Here is a 16,042-nt window from a genome sequence, read left to right as displayed (position 1 = left end):
CTGCTCCAGGAACTTAATCATACTTGAACACTTCTGGTCTGCAAATCTAAGCCCTGAAAATCCATTTCAACTCACCCAAAATAAGAGATCTCAGAATATTACTAGCCACGCTAGGAGGGGGGAAGAAAAGGGGAAACAGAATTTTTAACACATGCAATGCAGTACCGGCGTTATTTTTCTGAAATTACCCCTCTCTTGACTCTTTGGAAATACTTCATACCCTGTTTGAAGCTCTACTGAGTACACGAAGTTTTATACATTGAAAAACTAAGACTAAAATCAAGTGAATAAATCTTTTAAAAGCGACTTACTCAGAGAGGGGCAGCGCTGACCTGGAACTGTGCTGACAGGGCAGAACACCCGGGAAAGTCTCAAGGAGGTACACCGCCACCCAAAGTACTTCCCACAGGATGTCTGTGCCCAGGAAAAGATCCTGGGGGGAGAGGCGCGAAGATTTCATACAAAAGCAGTTCCAGGTGATTATTCTCGGCGTTTCTCTCAAGTAAAGTATCCACAAAGGAAAAATAAAATTAAAAAAAAAAAACAGCTAAATAATGAACAAGTAAAATAGTGGGTCTGTTTGAAATACACCCATGGGATCAACGGTTGACAACGACACTGTGAACTGGGAAAGGGAAGCTGGCGTTAGGGAAGGCGGGAAGGAACTGGGAAAGTAGGTTTTATTGCCTGCCCAAGGGACAGCGGGGCTGGGGGGACAGGGTCAGAGGGTTCAGACCCTTGCTTCCCAAACATCTGGAAGGTCGGGAGGAAACGGGCCCCCCGTGGGGGAAAAGAAGGGCCTGGGGACCCCGGAGACCACAGCGCCTCCCACACACGAACGAGAACGAGTCACGACGGGTCCCCTGACGAGCCTCCCCGCGGTCACCGCACAACTGGAGGAGACGCGGCTACGGGCGCAGAGCTGCCCTGACGATCCAGGGCCGAAGTCACCGCGCACAGGACGGGGCAGCCCGGACGCCAGGGTCCCCGCTGCCGGGCCGGCGCGCAAGCTGCGCGCCGCAGGGGACCGAGGTCCCAGGGGCGCCACCAACGACTCGGGTCCGCAGACTCCGGAGATGACCGCGGGGGTCCCGCCACAGCCGGTTCCGGCCGGTTCCAACCGGCCCCTCAGCGCCCGTCTCCTCACCCCAACAGGCACGCTCACCATCTCTCGGTTTTCTGGGTCCCCCGGCGGCACCCCTGAAAAAACGGCGCACGGTAGTGCGTCCAGCACGAAAGAAACAGCAGCGGACCAACGTGGCACCTTTAAATACAGGCGACCCGCGATCCCCCAGGGAGGCTGAAAGGAGCAGCGACGTCCGGGGTGGTTGCGGCGCGTCGCCCCACCCACCGCCTCGCCGCCGCCGCCTCTGATTGGACAGTTCGCAAGGCCTCGCCCCCTCACGCCTGAGAGACAGCGGGGCCGGAGGTTAGATGTCTGAGCCTAACGCCGGCCAGAAGGCGCTCGGTCGGCGAACACGCGCGGGGAAAGGTAGCGCTGCCAGTCGGTTTCTAAAACTCTCACCCTTCTCTGCAAACACAGACAGACGTGACTCTCCAGACGCAATGAGTCTCGCTCCATTTTGGTCTTTGAGTGTTGAACAGCCAGAGTCTGACATGGCACTTTTGGCATAAAGATGCCCAGGCAGATACCCGGGACGGACATCCTTCCAGAACTTCGGTCAGATTCAGAAGAACATCATTGGAACCAAAACCAAAGCATCACTTCTGGTGAAAAGCGACTTCTGGGTTTAGAATGGGTTAAGTTAAGAAAATGCTTCTGACGTGGAAAATAGAAGGCAGGGACTCTCTCAGCAGTGATCCAGTCACTCCCGGTGGTCATGATCCAGCCCTTTCTGGTCATTACACGAGTTAATCCCATCAATAACCAGACCTACCAGAAAACTGCGTTTCATCAAAATAACAATCCCCCTGATGGGTGAGTCTATGGGATACTAGACGGAAGTCTTCATTCTGACAATGATGGGATCAGAATCACTCTGCGACAGATCGTTGCCTCTCAATTCTCCGAGGACGTGGTCACTGTTAAGATGTCTGAGTCAAACCAGGCCACCTACATCCCCCTAAACTGTGGCAGTGTCCCCACCCTGCGCAGGGACCGAGAAGCCTTCCTGGAGCCACCTAGCAGGTGGCAACTGTGGGGCAGAGCTAAGGAATCATAACTGATCTCAGTGAAAAGGGACAAGGAGGGCCAGTTTTCAACCAGAGCTTCTCACACAAAGGGGACCCTGCAGGCACTCGCATCCTCAGTCACCCATACAACAGAAGAAAAGTTATTCAGCTTCAAGAAGTGAGAGGTGGAGGGGGACCTGGGTGGCTCAGTCAGTTAAGCGGCTGCCCTCCAGTCAGGTTATGATCTCAGGGTCCAGGCAAGCATCAAGCCCCATGCCCACCGCCCTGCTCAGAGGAGAGCCTGCTTCTACCACCCCCCCCCACCAACTCATGTTCTGTGTTAAATAAATAAATAAAATCTTTTTTAAAATTGAGGGATGGAGGGGTGCCTGGGTGGCTCAGTGGGTTTAAAGCCTCTACCTTCGGCTCAGGTTGTGTTCCCAGGGTTCTGGGATTGAGCCCCGCATGGGGCTCTCTGCTCAGCAGGGAGCCTGCTTCCCCCCTCTCTCTTTCTGCCTCTCTGCCTACTTGTGATCTCTGTCTGTCAAATAAATAAATAAAATCTTTAAAAAAAATTGAGGGATGGAGAAGATACTTCCATTTCTTTTTCTTTTTTCTCCAGTGTAGTTAACATACAGTGTTGTATTAGTTTCAGGTGTACAACATAGTGTTCAACAATTCTATATATTACTGACTGTTCATCAAGGTAAGTGTACTTTTTTAAAAGATTTTATTTATTTGGGGGACGCCTGGGTGGCTCAGTGGGTTAAGCCTCTGCTTTTGGCTCAGGTCATGATCTCAGGGTCCAGGAATCGAGCCCTGCATCAGGCTCTCTCCTCAGCAGGGAGCCTGCTTCCCACCCTCTCTCTGCCTGCCTCTCTGACTACTTGTGATCTCTCTCTCTGTGTCAAATAAATAAATAAAATCTTTAAAAAAAAAGATTTTATTTACTTGGGGGCGCCTGGGTGGCTCAGTGGGTTAAGCCTCTGCCTTCGGCTCAGGTCATGATCCCAGGGTCCTGGGATGGAGCCCCACATCATGCTCTTTGCTCAGCAGGGAGCCTGCTTCCTCCTCTCTCTCTGCCTGCCTCTCTGCCTACTTGTGATCTCTGTCTGTCAAATAAATAAATAAATATATCTTAAAAAAAAGATTTTATTTATTTGACAGAGAGAGTGAGTACAAGCAGGGGGAGTGGCAAGAAGAGGGAGAGGGAGAAGCAGGATCCCCACTGAGCAAGGAGCTCCATCCCAGGACCCTGGGATCATGACCTGAGCAGAAGGCGGAGGCTTAACCGACTGAGGCACCCAGACACTGTTAATCCGCATCACCTATTTCACCCATATCTACCCCCTGCCCCGCCCCTTTGGTACCCACCTGTTTTTTCTCTGTAGCTAGGAGTTTGATTTTGGTCTGTCTCCTTCTTCTTGTTTGTTCATTTGTTTTGTTTCTTAAATTCCACACAGGAGTAAAATCCTATGGTATTTGTCTTTCTCTACTGCTTTATTTCGCCTAGCATCATACTCTCTAGCTCCATCCATATTGTTCCAAATGGCAGGATTTCTTTTTTTTTTTTTTTAATGGCTGAATACTGTTCCATTGTACATATATACCACATCTTTTTAAAAAAGATTTTATATAAATAAATAAATAAACAAGATTTTACATATTTATTTGATGGAGGGAGAGAGAGCGCACACATATGCACAAGCTAGGGGAGGGGCAGAGGGAGAGGGACATGCAGACTCCCCACTGAGCAGGGAGCCTGATCCCGGACCGAGGGCTCATCCCAGGACCCTGATATTATGACCTGAGCTGAAGCCAGATGCTTACCCAACTGAACCCCTGAGGGACCCCCCACATCTTTATCCCGTCACCTATCACGGACACCTGGGCTGCTTCCATAACTTGGCTATCGTAGATAATGCTGCTATAAACATCAGGGGGCATATATCTTTTCGAATTAGTGTTTTTGTACTCTTTGGGTAAATGCCCAGTAGTGAGCTAACTGGATCACAGGATCTATTTTTAATTTTTCAGGAAACCTCCATACTGTCTTCCACCATGGCTACACCAGTTTGCATTCCCACCAACAGCGCGTGAAGATTCCTTTCTCTCCACATCGTTACCAACGTTTGTGTTTTCCCGTGTTTCTGAGTCTCACCATTCTGACAGGTGTGAGGTGACATCTCGTTGCAGTTTTGATTTGCATTTCCCTGATGACAAATGATATTTAGCATCTTTTCATGTATCTGTTGGCCATCTGTATGTCTTCCTTGGAGAAATGTCTATTCCTGTATTCTGCCCATTGTTAATTGCATTATTTGGTTGTTTGGTGTTGAGTTCTATAAATTCTTTTTTTTTAAGATTTTTTTAAAAGATTTCATTTATTTATTTGACAGAGATCACAAGTAGGTAGAGAAGCAGGCAGAGAGAGAGGGAGAGGCAGGCTCCCCGCCAAGCAGAGAGCCCAATGCAGGGCTCGATCCCAGGACCCCAGGACCATGACCTGAGCCGAAGGCAGAGGCTTCAACCCACTGAGCCACTAAGGTACCCTATTTTTTTTAGGATTTTATTTATTTTGGGGTACCTGGATGGCCCAGTCGTTGGGTGTCTGCTTTCGGCTCAGGTCATGGTCCCAGGATCCTGGGATTGAGCCCCACATCGGGCTTCCTGCTCAGCCGGGAAGACTGATTCTCCCTCTCCCTCTCCCCTGGCTTATGTTCCCTCTCTTGCTGTCTCTCCCTCTGTCAAATAAATAAATAAAATCTTTTTTTTTTAAAGACATCTATTTATTTATTTGACACAGAGAGAGAGAGATCATAAGTAGGCGGAGAGGCAGGCAGAGAGAGAGAGGAGGAAGCAGGCTCCCCGCTGAGCAGAGAGTCCGATGCGGGGCTCGATCCCAGGACCCTGAGACCATGACCTGAGCCAAAGGCAGAGGCTTTAACCCACTGAGCCACCCAGGTGCTCCAATAAAATCTTTTTTTTTAAAGATTTTTTATTTGACAGAGAGAGAGAGCACAAGTAGGCAGATACGCAGGCAGGGTGGGGGGGGAAGCAGGCTCCCTGCTGAGCAAAGAGCCCAAAGCGGAGCTCTATCCCAGGACCCTAAGATCATGACCTGAGCCAAAGGCAGAGGCCCAACCCACTGAGCCACCCAGGCACTCCAATAAATAAAATCTTTACAGACAAAACGAAAACAAAAACATTCCTTTAAAAAAAATAAAGATTTTACTTATTTATTTAAGAAAGGAAAAAGAGAGAGCATGAGGGTCAGGGGGGTTGTAGGGAAGGGAGAGGGAGAGGGAGAAGCAGACTCCCCGCTGAGCAGAGAGCCTAATGTGGGACTTGTCCCAAGATCCTGGGATCATGACATGAGCCGAACACAGATGCTTAACCAACTGAGCCTTAGTGCCCTTAATTCTGTTTTTAAGATTTTATTTATTTGAGAGAGAGCATGAGCCAGGAGAGTGGGGGTGGTTAGAGGAGGAGGAAGGGGGACAAGCCAACTCCAAGCTGAGTACAGAGCCCAAACTCATGACCCTGAGATCGTATCCTGAGCCAAAACCAGCAGTGATGCTCAGCTGACTGAGCCACTCAGGTGCCCTGAGTTCTATAAATTCTTTATACCTTTTGGACACTAACCATTTATCAGATATATATCATTTGCAGATATCTTCTCCCATTCAGTGGGTTATCTTTTGTTGCTGTGCACAAGCTTTTTATTTTGATGTAGTCCCAATTGTTTATTTTTGCTTTTATTTCCTTTGCCTCAGGAGACCTACGTAGGAAAATGTTGTTACGGCCAATGTCAGAGAAATTATTGCCTGAGCTTTCTTCTAGGCCTTTTATGGTTTCAGAAGATATTTCCATTCCAGGATCTGTTTTTCATCTCCCCTTTCAGAACTATCTGGAAACAATCATGTAGGAGCAGCTTTCTTGAAAGTCATGATTTCCTAATGTCAGAAACACCTCTGGGTTTTTTTGTTGTTGTTGTTTTCTCTCCTAACTTCTCATTGCTGCCTCATAAAACACCCACCATGCTAAGAAGGTGCATTCACCAGAAAAGATGCATAAGTCTGGCTCCCCTCTCTCACACTGCTGAGCTTCAGAAGATGGTGCTGAGAAAGCTACATTTCATTTCCGGGCTCCCCTGCCCTACTTTCATTTGCAGGAATTGTACAGTTCCCGTAGTGGCCCCACCTGGACAGAAAGCGCTGATGCGCTTCCCACAGATAGCCATGAATTGTTCTGCTTTTCACAGGTAGCAACGGGGACAGTCGGGTCCTGTCCTGAGGTCACAACATGGTGCTTTCAAAGGCCCTTTAATCAGTGTGGTTGGCATACGGGACATGTTATCTTGAGGTTGTGCTTGGGCAGAGTGGGTGACTGTGTTGATCTCTAGTTATGACAACATTTACTGCCAAAATGTACTAGAGTGCCGTTGCGCCTACCTGCACTGAGGAAAGTCCGTGAAAACTCAAGACCCATCTATAAGACGATGTCCTAACCCAGAATAAAGAGCTCCCCTTATGGAACTCAAGGAGTTCTTTGATCTTACGGAGATATTTTCTCTATGACCTTGAACTAGGCCCCTAATGGAATGGGTCACCCAAGGTTCAAAAAGCTGCTCTTAGCTCTGAACGAAAGACAAGGGAGCAGTTGATCCTTCTTGTAGTGGAAACCATGAACTATCTTTAAGTGGCAGAATATAGATGTGCATTTTCCAAAAAACTGGTCCTTCATGGGTCTGTTAGAAATATTGACATGGTGTTTGAGATAGTAGTGGGAGGGAGAAACAACCAGATTGTTCTTTCTTTTTTTTAAGATTTTATTTACTTATTTGAGAGATTGAGAGAATGGGGGAGGGGCAGAGGGAGAAGCAGACTCCTTGCAGGGAGCAGGGAGCCTTATGAGGGATTTGATCCCAGGATTCTGGGATCATGACCCGAGTCGAAGGCAGATGCCTAACCGACTGAGCCACCCAGGCACCCCCTCAACCAAATTGTTCTATCTTACAGGGAAGGCACAAATAACCAAAAGCGAGCAATCACAGCAGGTACTTAGTGAAGGTTTCAAAGTATGGGAAGGTACCGCCCAAACAAGAAATCAAAATAGTCATCACAGAATGTCATTAAGGCATCACCTCCCAGGAGTTTCACAGGCCAAGTGCACGCTCACATGTCCAGGGACACTGACTCATCTGCAGTGTAAAAGGTCAAAGACACCACTGAGAGACGTTTTGCTTCCTAATCTTAAGTCTATAGAGACAACCAGGACAATGATAATGAGAGTGGTAACAGGAACGCTCACACTAGTGACAGACACATTAGGGAGGCTTACTAAGTGTAAGACACGCCACTCACAGGTGGATCGGCTCATAACTCTTCATCTTCCCAGACTTCTTAGCAAGGAAGTACTACTAAGATCCCTTTTGATGAGGGAGGAAAGGGAGACACAGCAGGGCAAGTGGCCAGTCTCACATCACAAAGGCCCTCAGTAGGGCTGCCCAGATTCAGCACCAGACCAAGCTTTCCCACTCTGATTGGGAAATTGGGACAAATGATTCATTGCCTAGGGGGCCTCCCTTGTGTGACCCAGAAACATCTTTATTCTTCCCCTCTAACCTTATTTAAAAATCCCCACTATGGGGGCGCCTGGGTGGCTCAGTGGGTTAAAGCCTCTGCCTTCAGCTCAGGTCATGGTCTCAGGGTCCTGGGATCGAGCCCCACATCGGGCTCTCTGCTCAGCAGGGAGCCTGCTTCCTCCTCTCTCTCTCTCTCTGCCTGCCTCTCTGACTACTTGTAATCGCTATCAAATAAATAAATAAAATCTTAAAAAAAAAATCCCCACTACGGAATTGATTTTGCTTGCCCCTGGCCGAAATCTGAGGACAGTGCCACAGTAGTGTCAGTCACTTTGTGGTGCTCGGCTCTTGCGGTTGCTTTGACACACTGTGTGCCAGGCAGCTGAGGACTCATCCAAGACATCCGGGAGCACAGCAGGACGAGGAAGCGGTGTGGGGACAGCCTCCCACTGAAAGGAGGAACCAAATCAAATCCCAGAGGTATTTACCCACACTCCAATGACTTATCAGAGCGTTCATCTCAAACTTCATGTCAGAAAACACAATGACCAGCATGAAGAATAGCATGGAAGAAGCAATTATCATTGGAGGTGATGGTATTCTTTATTTAACAAACTAAAGAGGAAATAACCAGAAATCTACTACCACTGACGGAGTTGGTCGGCTGAACATCGTGTAAATGCATATCGTACGGGGCGCCTGGGTGGCTCAGTGGCTTAAAGCCTCTGCCGTCGGCTCAGGTCATGATCCCAGAGTCCTGGGATCGAGCCCCGCATCAGGCTCTCTGCTCAGCATGGAGCCCGCTTCCTTCTCTCTTTGCCTGCCTCTCTGCCTACTTGTGATCTCTGTCAAATAAATAAATAAAATCTTAAAAAAATATATATCATAAGCATACCATAGATTATTAGACTAAAAATCACGCCTTGCAAAATATACATAAAATTTGGAGGTCATGGTCTACAGCATGTGCAGGATCTACGTGGAGAAAAGCGTAGTGGTTCCTGATGAAGCCACAGAAGCATCACGTCCAAGTCGACTTTGGTGCGTGGAAGAGCCCTGAACTCAGCGATGCCAATCTCCCTACCACAGCCGCAAAACTTGAAGAATTTATTTCCAGTCGAATTTGCCTCAGGATCTTCTTTTCTGCCTCATAAGCAAATAATTCTAAATGATATGTCTACAAGTAAGTCCAAAGGGTAGTAAGGAAATTAGTGCAAATAAAGAAGTTCAAGTTTCATCAGATGCGTCAAGTACCAAAATAAGGAGAAATGATCATTGAACGGTATGTTGCCACCCCAGGAACTGAGCAGTTGTCTGTCATGGCACAGGGATGGGATTCTGCCCCTCGGGGATATCTGGCAATAGCTGGAGACACCTTTGGGGTTCATGACTTGGGAAGGGGTTGTGCTGCTGCAGACGTCAAGGGATCCTTGAGCACACAACACATGCTCCCTTTGACGAAGATCATTCTCTGATTTTTTTTTTCAAGATTTTATTTTTTGACAGACAGAGATCACAAGTAGGCAGAGAGGCAGGCAGAGAGAGAGGGAGAAGCAGGTTCCCTGCTGAGCAGAGAGCCCGATGCAGGGCTCGATCCCGGGACCCTGGGATCATGACCTAAGCCGAAGGCAGAGGCTTTAACCCACTGAGCCACCCAGGCACCCCGAACATTCTCTGATTAAAAAAAGGTCAGTTGTGGGGCGCCTGGGTGGAGCAGGGTAAAGCCTCTGCCTTTGGCTCAGGTCATGGTCCTGGAGTCCCAGGATCCAGCCTGCATCTGGCTTCCGGCTCAGCGGGGAGCCTGCCTCTCCCTCCGCCCCTCACCCTGCCCCTGTGCTCTCTCTCTCTCTCTCTCTCCTTCTTTCAAATAAATAAAATGTTTAAAATAATTTTTTAAAGTATTTTTGTATGGTTTGGCAGGGAAAGTCATGGCATACAAAGGAAAAAAATGTAGATAAAAGATAAATACAGGGGCACCTTAGTGGCTCATTGGTTAAGTATCTGCCTTCTGCTCAGGTCATGATCTCAGGGTCCTGGGATGGAGCCCCATGTTGGGCTCCCTGCTCAGTAGGGAGCCTGCTTCTCCCTCTCCTCCCCACTCATGCTCTCTGTCGCAATCTCTGTCTTTCTCTCTCTCAAATATAATCACAGTGCTGAACTAAAACTTTACAATGGGGTCATACCTTCTCCTGAAAACTTTTCTCCATTTGTAAAACAGCCTTGACCTCCCTCTGAGTCCTGGGAGGAACAGTTCGTGACCACCATCGATCATATTAAAAACAAACAAAAAAAACCAAAAAACCCAACATTTTAATGCCCATCACTGACTGGGTGTCATCTAGGCCACCGAACTATAAAACTGCATAAGAATGGCAGCATGGGGGCACTTGGGTGGCTCAGTCCTTAAGGGTCTGCCTTCTGCTCAGGTCAAGATCCCAGGATCAAGGGATCAACCCCTGCCACTGGCTTCCTGCTGGGAGGGGGGAGGCCTGCTTCTCTCTCTCCCACTACCCTTGCTTGTGTTCTGTCTCTCACTTTCTCTGTCAAATAAATAAACAAAATCTTAAAAAGAATAGCAGCATGAGGGGCGCCTGGGTGGCTCAGTGGGTTAAGGCCTCTGCCTTCAGCTCAGGTCATGATCCCAGGTCCTGGGATCGAGCCCCACATCGAGCTCTCTGCTCAGCAGGGAGCCTGCTTCCTCCCCTCTCTCTCTCTGCCTGCCTCTCTGCCTACTTGTGATCTCTCTCTGTCAAATAAATAAAATCTTTAAAAAAAAAAAAAAAAAGAATAGCAGCATGATATTTAAAATGGGCGAAAACAGACTGGACCTGAGCATTTTGGGGAAAACAAGCACTTTTTAAAAAGAATTTTTTTAATTGAGGTATAATTGATGTAGAACATTATATTAGTGTAGAGGAAAAATGTCCTTTTATCTTTCAAAGTTCTTTCAGCTGGTCTAAGAATGAAATTGATATGAAACCAATTAAGAGGGAAAAAAAGTCTTATGTTTGGAATAAAATAGAGACCTAAAGAAATGACCAACGCAGGAAGTTTTTACACGTTTTAGACAACTAAGTCCATGAGGAATTGACAAGACAAAGAACACTTACGTTGGGGAGCTTCAGTTAGTAAGGAATTCTAAACAGAATCTGGGGTAGTAAATTGGTAAGAAGTAACAGGGTTTGTTTATATAGTCTTCTTAGCTCCAAATTCCCCATCTCTGGGGACTGAGACATAAGAATGTCTCTTTACCTCCTAGTGCAGGGAGGGTACCTTTCACATGGAGGACTTACTTCCCCAAAGCTGGGGTCAGGCCATCCTTCCTCTGCAGCAACTTCCTGCCCTAAGTCCCAACACTAGTTTCAGGTGTACAACACAATTATTCATTATTGGTATATATCGTGGAATGATCACCACAGTTAGTGTAGTTAACAGCCCTCACCACACAGTTATTTTTTCTTGTGATGAGTACTTTGAAGATTTACTTCTGGCAACTTTAAAATATGCAGGACAGGGGAACCTGCCTGGCTCAGTTGGGTAAAGCATGTAACTCTTGATTCCGGGGTCGTGAGTTCCAGCCCCATGTTGGGTGTAGAGATTACTTATAAATAAAATCTTAAAATAAATGAATAAATAAAATATGCAGTACAGTATTATTTACTATAGTCATTATGTTGTACATCACATCCCCATAACTTATTTATTTTATTAAAAAAATTTTTTTTATTTGAGAAAGCAAGAACGAGAATGAAAGCATGAGCCTGGAGAGGAAGAGGGAGTAGCAGACTCCTCGCCTAGCCAGGAGCCCGATCTGAGAGCTCCATGTGGGGCTTGATCCCAGGACTCTGGGATCATGACCTGAGCTGAAGGCAGACGCTTAACAGACTGAGCCACCCAGGTGCCCCACTTACTTATTTTATAGCTAGAAGTTTGTACCTTTTCACCCCCTTCACCCATTTCTCCTCCCCCAAATCTCCCTGGCCACCACCAGCGTTTCTTCTGTAGCTATGAGATCAATTTTTTTTTAAGATTTTATTTATTTACGAGAGAGAGAGGGCATGTGCGCATGTGCACACACAAGTAGGGGGAGGGCAGGAGGGGCAGAGGGAGAGGGAGAAGCCAACTTAATCCCACAACCCTGAGATCATGACCTGAGCCGAAGACAGATGCTTACCTGACTGAGCCATCCAGGTACCCCTATGACCTCAATTTTTTTTTAAGATTTTATTTATTTATTTGACAGACAGAGATCACAAGTAGGCAGAGAGGCAGGCAGAGAGCGGGTGGGGGGGGAAGCAGACTCCCTGCTGAGCAGAGAGCCCGATGCGGGGGCTTGATCCCAGGACCCTGAGATTATGACCTGAGTTGAAGGCAGAGGCCCAACCCACTGAACCACCCAGGTGCCCCTGACCTCAATTTTTGTTGCATTATTTTCGGGTTTTTTTGGGGGGGGTTCCATATATAAGTGAAATCCTACTGTATTTTACTTCCTCTGTCTTCTTTCACTAATAGTTGTGCCAGTCTCCCCTTACTGATAGTAATGCTATTGATTATAAATGCCTGGGCCTCTCACCTGATCTCAGGTGCACTTCCCACAGACATTCCCCTTTCCAAACCGAGGACTGGACTGAATCTTGCGGTTCTTACTATAATTAGTTGCAAGATACCCTTCATCAACGCTGATTTGGAAACTTGGAAGAAATAAAGGTTTATTATTTGCAAGGCCTGGAAATGACACAGCATACCTGGGGCCACACAGCAAGGTCACCAGGAGAATGAAAGAGAGAACGCGAACCAGGGAGTCTGCTTTTATGAGTTTGGGTGGGGGCCTAGGGTATCTCTGGCTCACTCCTTACGGAAGAATTGAAAATAAAAGAGCAGGAATTTAAAGCTCAGGAAGACAAAAGGCAAGTGCCCCAAAGAATTGGTTGCTGAAATCAACCAGGATCTCTAAAACAAAGGAGCCACGGTTGGGGGGAGGCGTCCTGGTTCTTGACCTTCTTGCATGGCCGGCACTGTGATTTCTTGGAAATACCGTCTTTGAAGTGGATGGCTTGGCAATCCGAACCTGAATCAGGCACTTGCATTACAAAAAAGAAAAACAAAAACAAAAAACCTGTCCTTGCTTATACTACAACCCACTCTGTGACCTGTGAGGGTATCAGAGTCGATGGTTGATGGAGCTGATATGCTAAGAATCAGGGTTGGGACATCTTGTAACCCAGAAAGCATACGTCTCAATAGGATATGGGGCCACCTGGCTGGCTCAGTTGGTGGAGCAAGTGACTCTTGATCTCGGAGTTGTGAGTTCAAGCCTCATGCTGGGTATAGAGATTACTTAAAAATAAAAAATTAAAAAAAGAAAGAGAACAAGAAAAAGGATTATCGTAGCAAATCCTATGATATTGAAGGCAACAATAGTCTGAAGTCTGGTTCTAGTCCTTGTGCCAAACTTGAAAGGTCCCACAACAAAACTAAGTCAGAAAACTTGGGGGCCCCAGGAATCTGTTCAAAGATTTCAGTGATATTGTGGACTATTTTAACATCTTGGGCCACCTGGAGAATGTAGGTCTGAACCTGTCCTGGGCTGGTAGATTGCTCCAGAACTCATTGATCAGTCTCTTGGTCCAGAGAATGGTTCAGATCGGTTCAAAGTTGTGTCTCATTTCCGGAGGCGGTGATGCAGGGGGGCCCCCTAAGGTTAGTCCTATACGGTGGGAGTAGTTGCATCAGGTCGGTAAGAGATGTTTCTATGGAAACAAACAAACAAACAAAAGGTTAATGATTAATTTGCTAATGTGGCTCACAGGACTCTGAGAAACACTGCCCTAAGACTTAATGTAAGAAGCTAGAACTCAGGACTAGCCAGATGAAAGAGATGCAAAGGGCAAGGTATGGGGAAAGGGACATGAAGCTTACGGGCCCTACAGTCTCCTCAAATCTCCACGTGTTCACCAACCCAGAAGCTCTCCAAGCCCTGTCCTTTTGGGTTTTTATGAAGTCTTCACGACACAGGCCCAATTGATTAAATCATTGGCCTTTGGCTATAGATTCAACCCCCAGGCCCTCCCCCCCTTCCCCCCGAGGTCAGGGGCTGGGACAGAAAATTACAGCCCTTTGCTCACGTGATTGTTTCCCCCGGCAACCAGCCGCCAAGCTTAGGTAACTTAAGGTCTTTTCAAAAGTCATTCATTAACGTAACAAGAGACACCTTTATTGCCTTAGCACAGGAAATTCCAAGGGATTTTAGGAGCCCCTTGCGAGGAACCAAAGACCAAATATGTATTTCTACTTATAAATCACAATATCCCAAGTGTGAATTCTCAACATTACTCATCAGAGCTTATGATGACCTTTAACGCGGGGCCAAGGTCATGTTTCTCGAGTTTCGCCATTATAAGGTTCACTCTTGTTCCCGTGCCACACTGTATTCTTTGCAAGGTATTCAACGCAGAGGATACCACACACTCCAGGAAAGGGGGTTACGCCTTACATCCTTCAGGAGGAATAGCTCCCTACAATATTGGGAATGTTTCTGTGAGGTTTATTCACTCATCCGCACTTCTGTTTCTAGCCCCTCATTGAATAAAGTGGATAGATCAAAGATACTTGTTTTATCCTTTGGATTGGAATACAATATGATGGGACGCCTGGGTGGCTCAGTTGGTTAAGCGTCTGCCTCTGCTCAGGTCATGATCCCAGGATCCTGGGATTGAGCCTGAGTCGGGCTCCCTGCTCAGCAGGGAGCCGGCTTCTCCCTCTCCCTCTGCCTGCCGCTCCCCCTGCTTGTACCCCCCCCAATAAATAAGTAAAACTAAAACTTTAAAAAAGAACCCAATATAACATTCTTTTCTTGCTCAAATTGTTCCAGCTCTAGCCTTTGGGGGCTCTCTCAGTTGGCTTCCAGTTTTATTTTTATTTACTTATTTTTAAGGATTTTATTTATTTATTTGACAGACAGAGATCACGAGTAGGCAGAGAGGCAGGCAGGGGAGGGGGGCGGGGGAGTAAGCAGGCTCCTGCTGAACAGAGAGCCTGATGCAGGGATCAGTCTCACAACCCTGAGCCAAAGGCAGAGGCTTAACCCACTGAGCCACCCAGGCGCCCCTGGCTTCCAATTTTATTTTATTTTTTATAAGATTTTATTTATTTATTTATTTGACAGACAGAGATCACAAGTAGGCAGAGAGACAGGCAGAGAGAGGAAGGAAAGCAGGCTCCCTGCTGAGCAGAGAGCCCACTGTGGGGCTCAATCCCAGGACCCTGCGATCATGACCTGAGCTGAAGGCAGCAGCTTAACCCACTGAGCCACCCAGGTACCCCTGGCTTCCAATTTTATAAGCTGTTCCAAGCTCATCTGCTATATTTCCTTCCTACACTCAGCAATTTCTCTAAAAAGCCATGCTTCGGATATAGGAAAAGACATTAGGGTTCGAAGCTGACAGCCAAGAAAGAATTCTCGAGACATCTTTGGTGCAAAAAGGTGATTTTATTAAAGCACAGGGACAGGGCCCTTGGGCAGAAAGAGCTGCACGGGGTCACGAGGAGTGGCCCATTACATACTTTCAAGTTGGGAAAGGGTTCCAGATCTGTAAGTCTCTAAGGAATTTTGGGAGCAAGGTTTCCAGGACCTTGAGGGGGCTAGCTCTTGTTGGAAAAAGGTCCTTTATTACCGTCTAATCAAACCTTAGTCATGAGACCCTTCAGATGTTTATCAGTGGGCCACATGCTGGGGGGTGATTGCCAACACATGTCTTGGGGGGTTTAGAGATAAAGGAAATTTTTAAAGGAATTTTTATATGTTAAAGTAGACTTACAGGATCCTAGGGGTTGGGTTAAGATTGCCTTTTGCCCTTAGCCAAGCATTAACATTGAGGCAGTTGAGTCCCTAGAGGAATGTCATTCTGCCTGTTTCAAGGACTTGTCAATGGGTTGTAGCTAGTACGGCAATTTAATAATTTCTCTTCTGCCTTTGTTTCCCTCCTCAGTTCCGTTTTTGTTCCTTTTTTACTAGGTTCAAATACACATAACATTTACCATCTTAGCCATTCCTAGCAGCAGGATCAGGGATACCAGACCCATTCCCATTGCTGTGTGGCCACCGTCTGTCCCCATAACCATCGTCATCTTGTCACTCTAAAACTCCATACTTATTAAACTCTAACTCCCCTTTCTTCCCCACCCCCCAGCCAGGGCACCCACTATTTTACTTTTTGTTTCTGTGATTTTGATTAATATAAATACCTCCTATAAGTAGAATTAGACAGGGATGCCTGGGTGGCTCAGTTGGTTAAGCGTCTGCCTTAGGCTCATGTCATGATC

Source organism: Enhydra lutris, unplaced genomic scaffold (genome assembly GCF_002288905.1).
Source record: "Enhydra lutris kenyoni isolate GAN:26980312 unplaced genomic scaffold, ASM228890v2 scaffoldscaffold92, whole genome shotgun sequence".
NCBI classification, from domain to species: domain Eukaryota; kingdom Metazoa; phylum Chordata; class Mammalia; order Carnivora; family Mustelidae; genus Enhydra; species Enhydra lutris.
Note: the sequence above shows the minus strand (reverse complement) of the source record.